The sequence below is a fragment of the Anolis carolinensis genome, chromosome 1, assembly GCF_035594765.1.
Source record: "Anolis carolinensis isolate JA03-04 chromosome 1, rAnoCar3.1.pri, whole genome shotgun sequence".
NCBI lineage: Eukaryota > Metazoa > Chordata > Lepidosauria > Squamata > Dactyloidae > Anolis > Anolis carolinensis.
In genome coordinates this window covers 268968507-268979743 of record NC_085841.1, presented here as the reverse complement: position 1 = coordinate 268979743, position 11237 = coordinate 268968507, and positions in this window count along the sequence as shown.

Genomic DNA, 11237 nt, shown 5'->3' with positions numbered 1-11237 from the left:
ATACAATAAAAAAATAAATAGTACCATGTGGATATAAAGTTAAAATACAGTTAAGATGTAATAAATACAATCAATATGACATTTTAAACTCAAAATCCCCTCGAAATGCTACCCATAATCTATCTCCTTAGTAGCATGCCCCTCATTCTCTCCTAAATGCCTGCTGGCACAGAAAGCTCTTTACCTGATTGCAAATAAATACAAGTAAATAAAATCTAAAATCCAAAACAATTCTGGTCTAAAACCTTTTGGAAAAAGGATACACAAAGTAGAGGAATTGTTTCTAAATTTGTTTACTCAAAGCAAGAACTATTGAGCTACATGGGAAATTTGTACAGAATTGCAACCTAAACAATTTATCCTCACAGCCTACTGAAAAGAAAGTCCCAGAGAGTTCAATTTGCCTTCCTCTAAAATTGGCTGAAGACATAGGTTTGCAGCGTATATCACTTACAATTAGGTACATGATGTTGAAATAAGTGGGACCTACTTTACAAACACGGTGGTGATGCAAGACATCTTACTGTCTGCGACATACTAACCAATAGCATTCTTCATCCCTCCATCCCCTCTCAAGTTATTTTTAGAGAAGATGCAGAAAATTTAACATGCAACCACTACTTCCTCTCTCCAGTAGTAAAAAAGATGGGGGAGTGGTAAGAGAGAGCCTCCCCCTGCAGATCTTGAAGGTCCATCTAGCTTATTTCATATTTGCTGCAATCTGCTTCCCATTATATTACCTGAATTTCTTTTCCTGTTGTCAGTATTGTAACATTAGGGTCTGAAACTAATTTGGGAAGTACCAGCTAGATTCATCAAAGAGGGGAAAGCAGATGGAACCATCTTCATTCGTTCCTTACCATATTTCCCTGTCTTCTGGGATGACCAACCATCCCATGTCCTTTCCTCAGCTTTCCCTGCTTCCTTCACATTTTATTGTGCTACCCAACTCCTGAAAATGGAGTCTCCTCTCCGTTTTAACATGCAACACAGATTTTCATGGGCAGACACTGGAAGTAGCCATGTGCTGTAGGATGGTCTCCGTGGGACCTTGTTTTGTTAGCATGTTAAGAGAAGACAGACAGAAGACTATGTGGGAGGAAGTCAAAGATATATTGACTCAGTGAAATTTGCACAAATGTTGCTTTACAAACTTACACTTGATTCAGTGGGTGCCATATTAAAACAGAGCACAAGGTCTATATTATGTTTCACAAACTAAGTACTGGAAATGGAAATGATAAAAGTGGCTCACAACAATAAAATGTGATATAAAATGTAGAAGTATGCAGTCAACCATCCACATTCGCTAGGCTTAAGGACACAAGCTCCCTGTGGATGTGGAAAACTGTGAATATCAAAATTGCTATGCATTGGTTTTTATCTGAGAGAACACTTCTCTAGGTCTTCCAGTATGATTTTATGGCCAACTACCACTGGAACCCAATCAGGCAAAGCAGAACAATAGCAATAGCTGGGTGGAAAGTGCTTTAGGATTTCTCTCTTAACATAAGTCATTGACTCTCTCTGTCCTGTTGAATTCCTCCTTCAACTCCACAGCTGGGATAGATGGAGGTGCTGACAGAATCTCTTAAGTCAGAGCTGGTGGTAGGCATGAGTGTAAAAAGAGGTAGGAATGCTGGATTGTCACTCCTCAATTCAACATGTAGAGTCCAGCCAGTCAAAGCAGGAGAACAGTAGTAGTTTTATCATTGGGCTTCCACTCCTGGTAAAAGGTGACAAATCTACTTGTTAAGGGAAGGGAAGTACCTGCCTTTATGCAGACTCAGAACCAATGGTTGCCATTTCAGTTGATATATATAGTGAGAAAAAGAGTTATTTTGGGGCTTGGCTGGGTGGATGCGATCCACAGGGGCATAAAAGTGGTCACACCCTGTATAATACTCCCCTCCCATCAAAAAGGAAAAAAATAATCTCTGCTTGTTGAGAGGTCTGTCAGCCACATTAGCTACATTCATGAATGCATGCAAATTAGATCGGTTGGGCTCCTTTGTGGCAATGTGGTATCAGAACAGAGTAAATTCTCTTTACAAAGGGGATAAGGAATGGAGCAATTTGCTACAAAGTGTTGTTATGTAAATAGATACTTTAAAATCCTGCTGGTCAAACATTACATCAACAATGCAATCCTGTTTTTGTTGTTTTACTCAAAAATAAATCCCATTGAGTTCAATTAAATGTATTCCTGGGTAAGTGTTCCGTGATATGGTTACTGCAACTCAAAATTACCATACTTAAAGGTACACCACGACAGTGTGCTTAAGCTTACTGTCTAAAACTATGTTTTGTGTTAACAGGGCCAACTCTAAGCCAACTCTAAGTGAGATGGGGCGAAACTAACAAAATGAAGTTCAACAGGGACAAATGCAAGATACTTCACTTCGGCAGAAAAAATGAAATGCAAAGATACAGAATGGGGGACGATGCCTGGCTCGACAGCAGTATGTGTGAAAAAGATCTTGGAGTCCTCGTGGACAACAAGTTAAACATGAGCCAGCAGTGTGATGCGGCTGCTAAAAAAGCCAATGGGATTCTGGCCTGCATAAATAGGGGTATAGCATCTAGATCCAGGGAAGTCATGCTCCCCCTCTATTCTGCCTTGGTCAGACCACACCTGGAATACTGTGTCCAATTCTGGGCACTGCAATTGAAGGGAGATGTTGACAAGCTGGAAAGCGTCCAGAGGAGGGCAACTAAAATGATCAAGGGTCTGGAGAACAAGCCGTATGAGGAGCGGCTTAAAGAACTGGGCATGTTTAGCCTGCAGAAGAGAAGGCTGAGAGGAGACATGATACCTATGTACAAATACATGAAGGGAAGTCATAGGGAGGAGGGAGCAAACTTGTTTTCTGCTGTCCTGCAGACCAGGACGTGGAGCAATGGCTTCAAACTACAGGAAAGGAGATTCCACCTGAACATCAGGAAGAACTTTCTCACTGTGAGAGCTGTTCGGCAGTGGAACTCTCTGCCCCGGGCTGTGGTGGAGGCTCCTTCTTTGAAGGCTTTTAAGCAGAGGCTGGATGGCCATCTGTCAGGGGTGCTTTGAATGCGATTTCCTGCTTCTTGGCAGGGGGTTGGACTGGATGGCCCATGAGGTCTCTTCAAACTCTACGATTCTATGATTCTATAATTCTATGACTGCCTGCTATTGCTTTGAGAGATTGGAAAATAACATTTTTGGAAGGGAGAATCAGTACTGAAAACCGCAGTGGGCAGAATTTGGACAGTTTGGACCACACAGTTCCTCACACAACAAGACATGTAGTACAAAAAAGTAAAATTTTCAGGCAGTAGTTGTTAGCCCTAGCAGGATGCTCAAGCCCTGACAGCTATCCAAGAATGCAAGGTACATGGAAATTCATGCCATAAATGCAGGTTTTAATCAGATTATATGTATTTTATTTACAATGTGGTGGATGAAAAAAGGACACATTAGGCCTACACAAACTGTATATATAAAAGTTATTTTGTAAGAGTGCTGCTCCTCAAATCTTTTGGAAGCTGTAGTTCAAAAAATATTTTTCCAAGCTCTGTTAACAACCTTTGGTATAGTGGGTAAGAGCATGCAACAGTTTGATCTATCCAAGCAAACATTTTGTCCAAAAAAAGAAAGACTACAAGCATCCTTGGAGCAACCACAGACTCCATATTACTTTAAACAGGACATCAAAGCAACACCTCCGTTTCCTCCACTAAAGTGCTGAGACCAGTACTTCTCTTTCCAGTGCTGGAAACTTGCTACCAGATTTAATCATGCCACACCCTGTGTTTCCACAGTGAACTTCAGGAGGACTGAGTGGGATATTTGCATAAATAAGAAATAGCTGTGGGGCTGAAATAGTGTGTGACACACATCAACGCTTTATCGGTCTGACTAGGAAGAGATGTAACATATATACCCTACAATGTTCTGCTGGATCTAAATGTCCAGCCCAGAGGGCCAAAGAAGGAGATGCTGGGTCTAAGGTTGACCAGAAGTAAGGGGGGAAAATGGGAAGTTCCTGTGAAAACTGCAAATGAATTCCAGATGTCATTGCACAAAAGGGTAGTGTGGTGTTCAGTAGAAGATGTGAATCCATCCCCCATCCCTCTCTGCCTTTCTAATAACTGGGTGATACATCTCCATGCTGGCAAAATTGTACCATCTGGATTTCTTCCTGGCATGCTACTATTAAAAACATAGCTTCTGCAAAAATAAAATGAGTATAGCAATCCTGTAGAAGAAAAATCTCGAGAGAGCAGATCAAACAATAAAAATAATGTTTGTTAGTTGCAAACTTTTGTCATGTTGGTTATGGACTTGTAAGACATCTCAGGAGTCCTTTCAAAGAGCCCCAAGCAGTTATAGCAGTGGTTCTCAACCTGTGGGTCCCCAGGTGTTTTGGCCCACAACTCCCAGAAATCCCAGCCAGTTTACCGGATGTTAGGATTTCTGGGAGTTGAAGGCCAAAACATCTGGGGACTCATAGGTTGAAAACCACTGGGTTATAGGAAAAATGGGGCCGGGCTGTGGCGCAGGCTGTTGAGCAGCTGCAATAAATCACTCTGACCATGAGGTCATGAGTTCGAGGCCAGCCCGTGGCGGGGTGAGCACCCGTCAATTAAAAATAAAAAATAGCCCCTGCTCGTTGCTGACCTAGCAACCCGAAAGATAGTTGCATCTATCAAGTAGGAAATAAGGTACCACTTATTAAAAAAAAAGTGGGGAGGCAAGGTTAACTAATTTACGACCTGGAATGAGGAAGTGCCGTCAGAGTGGATGATGAAGCAGCTGCTCCCTCCTGTAGCCAGAATCGAACATCCCCTCAGGAGAAGGTTAACTTGCCTCTGTGTCTGTCTGTCTCTGTTTGATGTGTTTATGGGCATTGAATGTTTGCCCTATGTGTGTATAATGTGATCCACCCTGAGTCCCCTTCGGGGTGAGAAGGGCGGAATATAAATACTGTAAATAAATAAATACAAACTCTGGCCAGCTGTAAAAAATGTAATTTTTAACTTATATGGTGACTGACTCTGCAACACTGCTTCAACTTTGCTCTATCTCCTGTGCCTTTCTTCAACACTAGAAATAAGATGAGGAAAACTATGCCCTGTAGATGTTACCAAGGGAGATGCAATTTCCATTAAGCTTCCCAGTCACCACTGAATGAACTGGATTCCTTTCCCCATGTATTCTGTTGAGTAAAACCAGGAAAAAACAATCACTGAGGAGGAGTGATTCTGGGGCTATTAACATAAGGAGCGGAATCGCAAACTCCAATTGATTAAAGATTAAAGATAAGGGATGAAGGAGAAAGCAAGGTCACGCTGAAAAGACCTTGCCTAGTTATTCTCAAAATAGCCTGTGAAAAGACAATGCTATTCCAAACCTGTATGCAAGATGCACAAATCACTCAAACTGTATTGTGAAATAACAAAAATCTGACCATGGATGATTAATGGGGGATAAATTTTTGAAAACATAAACCTCATCTTTTTATTCCTGCATATTTATAGCAGGAGGAGAATCTTCCAAATCAGGAGACAATCTGGGAGGCTGGATAATGTTTGTATGCACTTGGGAAAATATAACGCAGCATTAAGCAAACAACCTTGTGCAAATGAGCTCTTCAAACTTTCCATCAAGGCAATGCTGAAGAAATGTTAAAGGGGGCAGGGATGGTGATAATTTTTTTTACTTCCCCTTGCAGAATGAAATTATCAAGGAACTGTTAGCTGCTGTACATGACCGAACATCTGCTGTGACATTATAGTTAAGCTATCAAGGCCAGGTCTGCTGGTTTCCTAAAGTGTAGATGCAATCCGAGTAGGAACAATATACTGCACTGGGGCAATCACCGTCTTTGCCGTGGCATGGTAATTATGGAGTGCTCGTCTTCACTGGAGGCCCAAGGGAGGCACTGAATTCATCGCAATGCCAATTTAAAATGTGGCTTTTTATTAAAGCTTTTGAGGTTTAATGGTTTAGTTTAGTCTGTATCTGCACAGGCGTATGATTTTAAACTATTTTAAAATGATGAAGTGATTTAATCTGCTTTTACAACATTTAAAATATTTTATTGTTCTAAAGCCTTTCATTTATTTTACATCCCCTTCCATTTTGTTATAGCAAGTGCCTGCTATCTAACCAAAGAATAATGCATTTGATGTCAACCTAGTTTTTGCCTGAAACTTCTTGTCTTCTCTCACAGTTAGCATGCATGTGCAAAAGAAAGAAATACAATACAGCATTATGTGAGTTTGAATCAACTTTGAAGCATTGTTAATGGCTAAGTAGGACAGTGCATTTATAATAATGTTTCAGCTTCTCTGTGTCACATATGAACATATATAGTCAATGCGTAGTGCATTCTAAGTTCTTAACTTTTTTTGGTAGCATTATCTGCATTTGGGAAAGACCATTTCTATTTCCTGCTGCTCTGCAGTGGGAGAGCAAGGATGTGGTTTTTTCCTTTAGAAGGGCATGGATGCATACCACGACCTGCATTTATTGCAATATTTAAATATTTAAATATAAACGTTGATATTACATAAATCAACAGCAGGGAATGTGTGCTAGATTTGGGGCTTCATACCCCACACAAATGGTGGGATGATGGGAGATGTAGTCCAAAAACACTAGGAAGGCAAAGCACTCCTCATTTCTGTGCTAAACATATACCATATCAATTTTGAGTTTGGAAAAAGGACAACGAGGGCCAGAAACTTAAGCAGATGCATGTGGAGATACTGAAATTAGCTGAATAATTGTTGTATCAGCTATTGAAAGTAGGAAAAGATCTTCACAAAATTAAAACTTGTTGGCTGGTTTATCCACATTCTGTGCTTCTTCTCTGATTGGAATGGACTACAAATAATTCCTTCGCGTTGCACAAATTAATTTGGCTGACGTTTCACAAAGCACTCTTATTAAACATGAAAAATTGCAGGATGATGAAAGTCAGAGAATGTTTATTCCCTTTGTGTGACTGTTGAATCAGGACTGTTGAGTAGACAAAACTGCCATTTCTTCATAAGTTGATTGCCAGGGCCTGTTTCCCTTTATTTCATCCCTGAAAGCAGAAGTGAAATCTAAAGGTGCATGTATGATGGTGGATACACACTCATATTTTTTTTCTAGTGCAATTGTTCCACACCACTATCACTTTGTACCTCTTAGGGTGTATCTGCACTGTGGAATGAATGCAGTCTGGCACCACTTTAATTGCTATGGCTCAGTGTTAGGGAACCATAGGAGGAGTTTGGTGAGGGCATCAGCACTCTTTGGTGGAGAAGGCAAAGCCCTTGCAAAACTATATCTCCCATGATTCCAATGCATGGAGCCATGACAGTTAATGTGTCAAAAATACATTATTTCTACAGTGTACTGTAGATACACCAGTAGTCTGCTTACTTCTCTGTTTTGCAGCCTTACCCTACAAATATTTATTCGACTGAAATCCTAATGACCTCAGCAAGGCATATTTTCAAATACTGTCCGTGTAATGTCAATGCTAAGAGTACACTGGAGGCTGACATCTTATGAACATCTACCTGCAAAAACTGTATGTATGTATGATATATATGCGCTAAACACGAGATTTAGAACAAAGATTAGACCTTAACCTGATCCTGTCTGATCTTGGAAAATAAGCAGGACCAGCTGTGGTTAGTTCTTGAATGGGAGACTGCCAATGAATATACCAGGTACTGAATGCAATGTTTTGGAGGAGGAAACAGGCAAAACCACCTCTGAGTACAGCCAGACCTCTGTACCAATAGATTCAGACAAACACAGATTGTTAATTTTTTATTTTAAAAAACAAGCAAACTTTAATTTTGCAATTTTATACAAGGGACACAATTTCACTATATAATGGTGCCCCTATATATATAATTGTATACAATGGGACTTGAACATACCATGGATGTTAGTACCCACGTGCTTTGTGCATGTACTGGAAGCAGTCTCAGTGAATATATTTCTTGTCCATAAGTCAACAGACAATTTGAAGGCACACTAACCAACCTGCATCATTCATGGAAATGGAATTTTACAGCATTTCAGAACAACTGGGGGAGGGGAATCAATTGAAGGAAAGGCTCAATAGATACACAGACTTGGAGGAGGGTGGGGGTGGAGTACAACTCACAAAATTTCCCAGACCACACATCTGACTCTGGGATTAGGGGAGCTGTAGTTCAAAAAGGAACCTCACCCCAGCATTTCCCAGATGTGAGGGGCACAATGGTATAACTAGACGGTAGATTTTTTTTTCATGTCAGGAGCAACTTGAAAAACTGCAAGTTACTTTTGGTGTGAGAAAATTGGTTGTCTGCAAGGACATTGCCCAGGGGATACCCGGATGTTTTGATGTTTTACCATCCTTGTGGGAGGCTTTTCTCATATACCCGCATAAGAAGCTGAAGCTGACAGAGGAAGCTCATCCATGCTCTCTCCAACCAGTAACCTTCAGGCCAGCAACCCAACCTTGAGGTCAGCAGTCCTGCTGACACAAGGGTTTAACCCACTGCACCACCAGGGGGCTCCTGCTGTAGAATTAATGCAGTTTGATGACACTTTAAGTGCCATGGAATCATGGGAGTTGTGCTTTTTTGAGGGACTGGGCACTCTTGGGTGGAAAAGGATAAAGGCCTTGTCAAACTACAACTACCAGGATCCCATAGCCATGGCAATCGAAGCGGTATCAAAATGTATTAATTCTACAGTGCAGATCAGGCCTAGGCAAACTTGGCCCCCAGGTGTTTTGGACTGCAATTCCCACAATTCCTAACAGCCTAGCAGCTAAAACGCCTGGATGGTTCAAGTTTGCCCATGCCTGAAGCACTCAATGTTACCTTGTGTCCTTTCTTGCCACTCCTTCCTTCTTTAGTGGTTGGGAAATATTCCTGCAAGATGGGTCCTGTAACTCCAGTCATCAAAATGCTGCTACACTTCTGGGCTACAATTCTCATAATCTGTTCCTAGCCTTATCAATCCAGAGGCGATGCTTTCTGCAAGCAGATGACGTTCAACTCTATTACTCCTTTCCACCTGCTGCTAAGGAGGCTATTCAGGTCCTGAACCGGTGTCTGGCTGTTATGATTGTCTGGATGAGGGCAAACAAATTGAAGCTGAATGCAGACAAGACAGAGGTACTCCTGGTTAGTGGCAAGGTTGAATTGGATATAGAATTACAGCCTGTGCTGGATGGGGTTACGCTCCCTCTGAAGGCATGGGTTCACAACTTGGGAGTTCTCCTGGACTCATCGCTGAACCTGGAACCCCAGGTCTCAGCAGTAGCCGGGGGGCTTTAGCACGATTAAAACTTATGGGCCAGTTGTGCCTGTATCTTGGGAAGTCAGACTTGGCCATGGTTACATGTCGTATAGACTTCTGCAATGTGCTCTACATGGGGTTGCCTTTGAAGACTGTTCAGAAGCTTTAACTAGTCCAACATGTGGCAGCCAGGGAGCACACTACCCCCCTGTTGCGCCAGCTCCACTGGCTGCCAGTTTGCTACTAAGCACAATTCTGGCTTTGGCTTATATAGCCCTGAACAGCTCCAGCCCAACTTACCTGTTTGAACGCTTCTCCCTCTATGATCCATCACAGAGATTAAGATGTTATGGGGAGACCCTGCTCTCAGTCCCACCTCCTTTGCAGGCACAGTTGGTGGGGATGAGAGACAGGGCCTTCTCAGCGGTGGCCCCTTGGCTACGGAATTCCCTCCCTAGTGGGATTATTTATTTATTTATTTATTTATTTATTTATTTACAGTATTTATATTCCGCCCTTCTCACCCCGAAGGGGACTCAGGGCGGATCACATTATACACACATAGGGCAAACATTCAATGCCCATAAAAACATCAAACAGAGACAGACAGACGCAGAGGCAATTTAACCTTCTCCTGAGGGGATGATTGAGTCTGACCACAGGGGGGAGCAGCTGCTTCATCATCCACTCTGACGGCACTTCCTCATTCCAAGTCGTAAATTAGTTAAACTTGCCTCCCCACTTTTATAAGTGGTACCCTATTTCCTATTTGATAGATGCAACTATCTTTTGGGTTGCTAGGTCAGCAATGAGCAGGGGCTATTTTTTATTTTTAATTGATTAGATCAGCCCTTTCCCTCCTGTCATTCCAAAAACAAATGAAAACTTGGCTATGGGAGCATTTGGTCCAGCATAATTACCTGTGCAATATACAGTAGAGTCTTGCTTATCCAACATAAATGGGCTGGCAGAACGTTGGATAAGTGAAAATCTTGGATAATAAGGAGAGATTAAGGAAAAGCCTATTAAACATCAAATTAGGTTATGATTTTACAAATTAAGCATCAAAACATCATATTTTAAAACAAATAGAAAAAACTGCTGAATACACACAGTAATGTTATGTAGTAATTACTGTATTTATGAATTTAGCACCAAAGCCCGGGCTATGGCACAGGCTGATAAAGCAGTCAGCTGCAACAGATCACTCTGACCGGGAGGTCATGAGTTCGAGGCCAGCTCAGAGCTGCATTTGTCTCTGTCTTTGTTCTATGTTGAGGCATTGAATGTTTGCCTTGTATGTGTGATGTGATCCGTCCTGAGTCCCCTTTGGGGTGAGAAGGGTGGAATATAAATGCTGTAAATAAATAAATATTGCAATGTATTGAAAACATTAACTACAAAAACATTGACTACTAAAAATGGACTACAAATAAAGATAGAAGTTAAATCTGTAAAAAGTTCAGTCCTGTAAAGATTTTTTAAAAATCTGCCTAGAGAAACAGCTGTGGATCCAGGTGGGAGGCAGACTGAGATGGATAATACAGAACGTTGTATGAGCAAAAGTTGGATAAGTGAGACCCTACTGTAGTTGGAATTGGCTTTGAATTGATGAATATAATTATCTGATTATCTGGCTTTGGATCTATTCACAATAGTTGTGTAATGTTTACATATGTTGTTTAATGTTGTTTAAAATTGTTACTTTATTGCTTTTAATTGTTGTTGTTGTTCGGGCATGAAATAATGCCGCCCATGTAAGCCGCCCTGAGTCCCCTTTGGGGTAAGATGGGCAGGATATAAATGTATTAAATAAAATAAACGAATGAATGAATGCATTTTGAGACCACTTTCATTGTCATGGGCTCAAGGCTATGGGATCCTGGGAGTTGCAGTTTGGTGAGGCTCCAAGCCAGTGTTTCTCAACCTGGGGGTCGGGACCCCTGGGGGGGTTGCG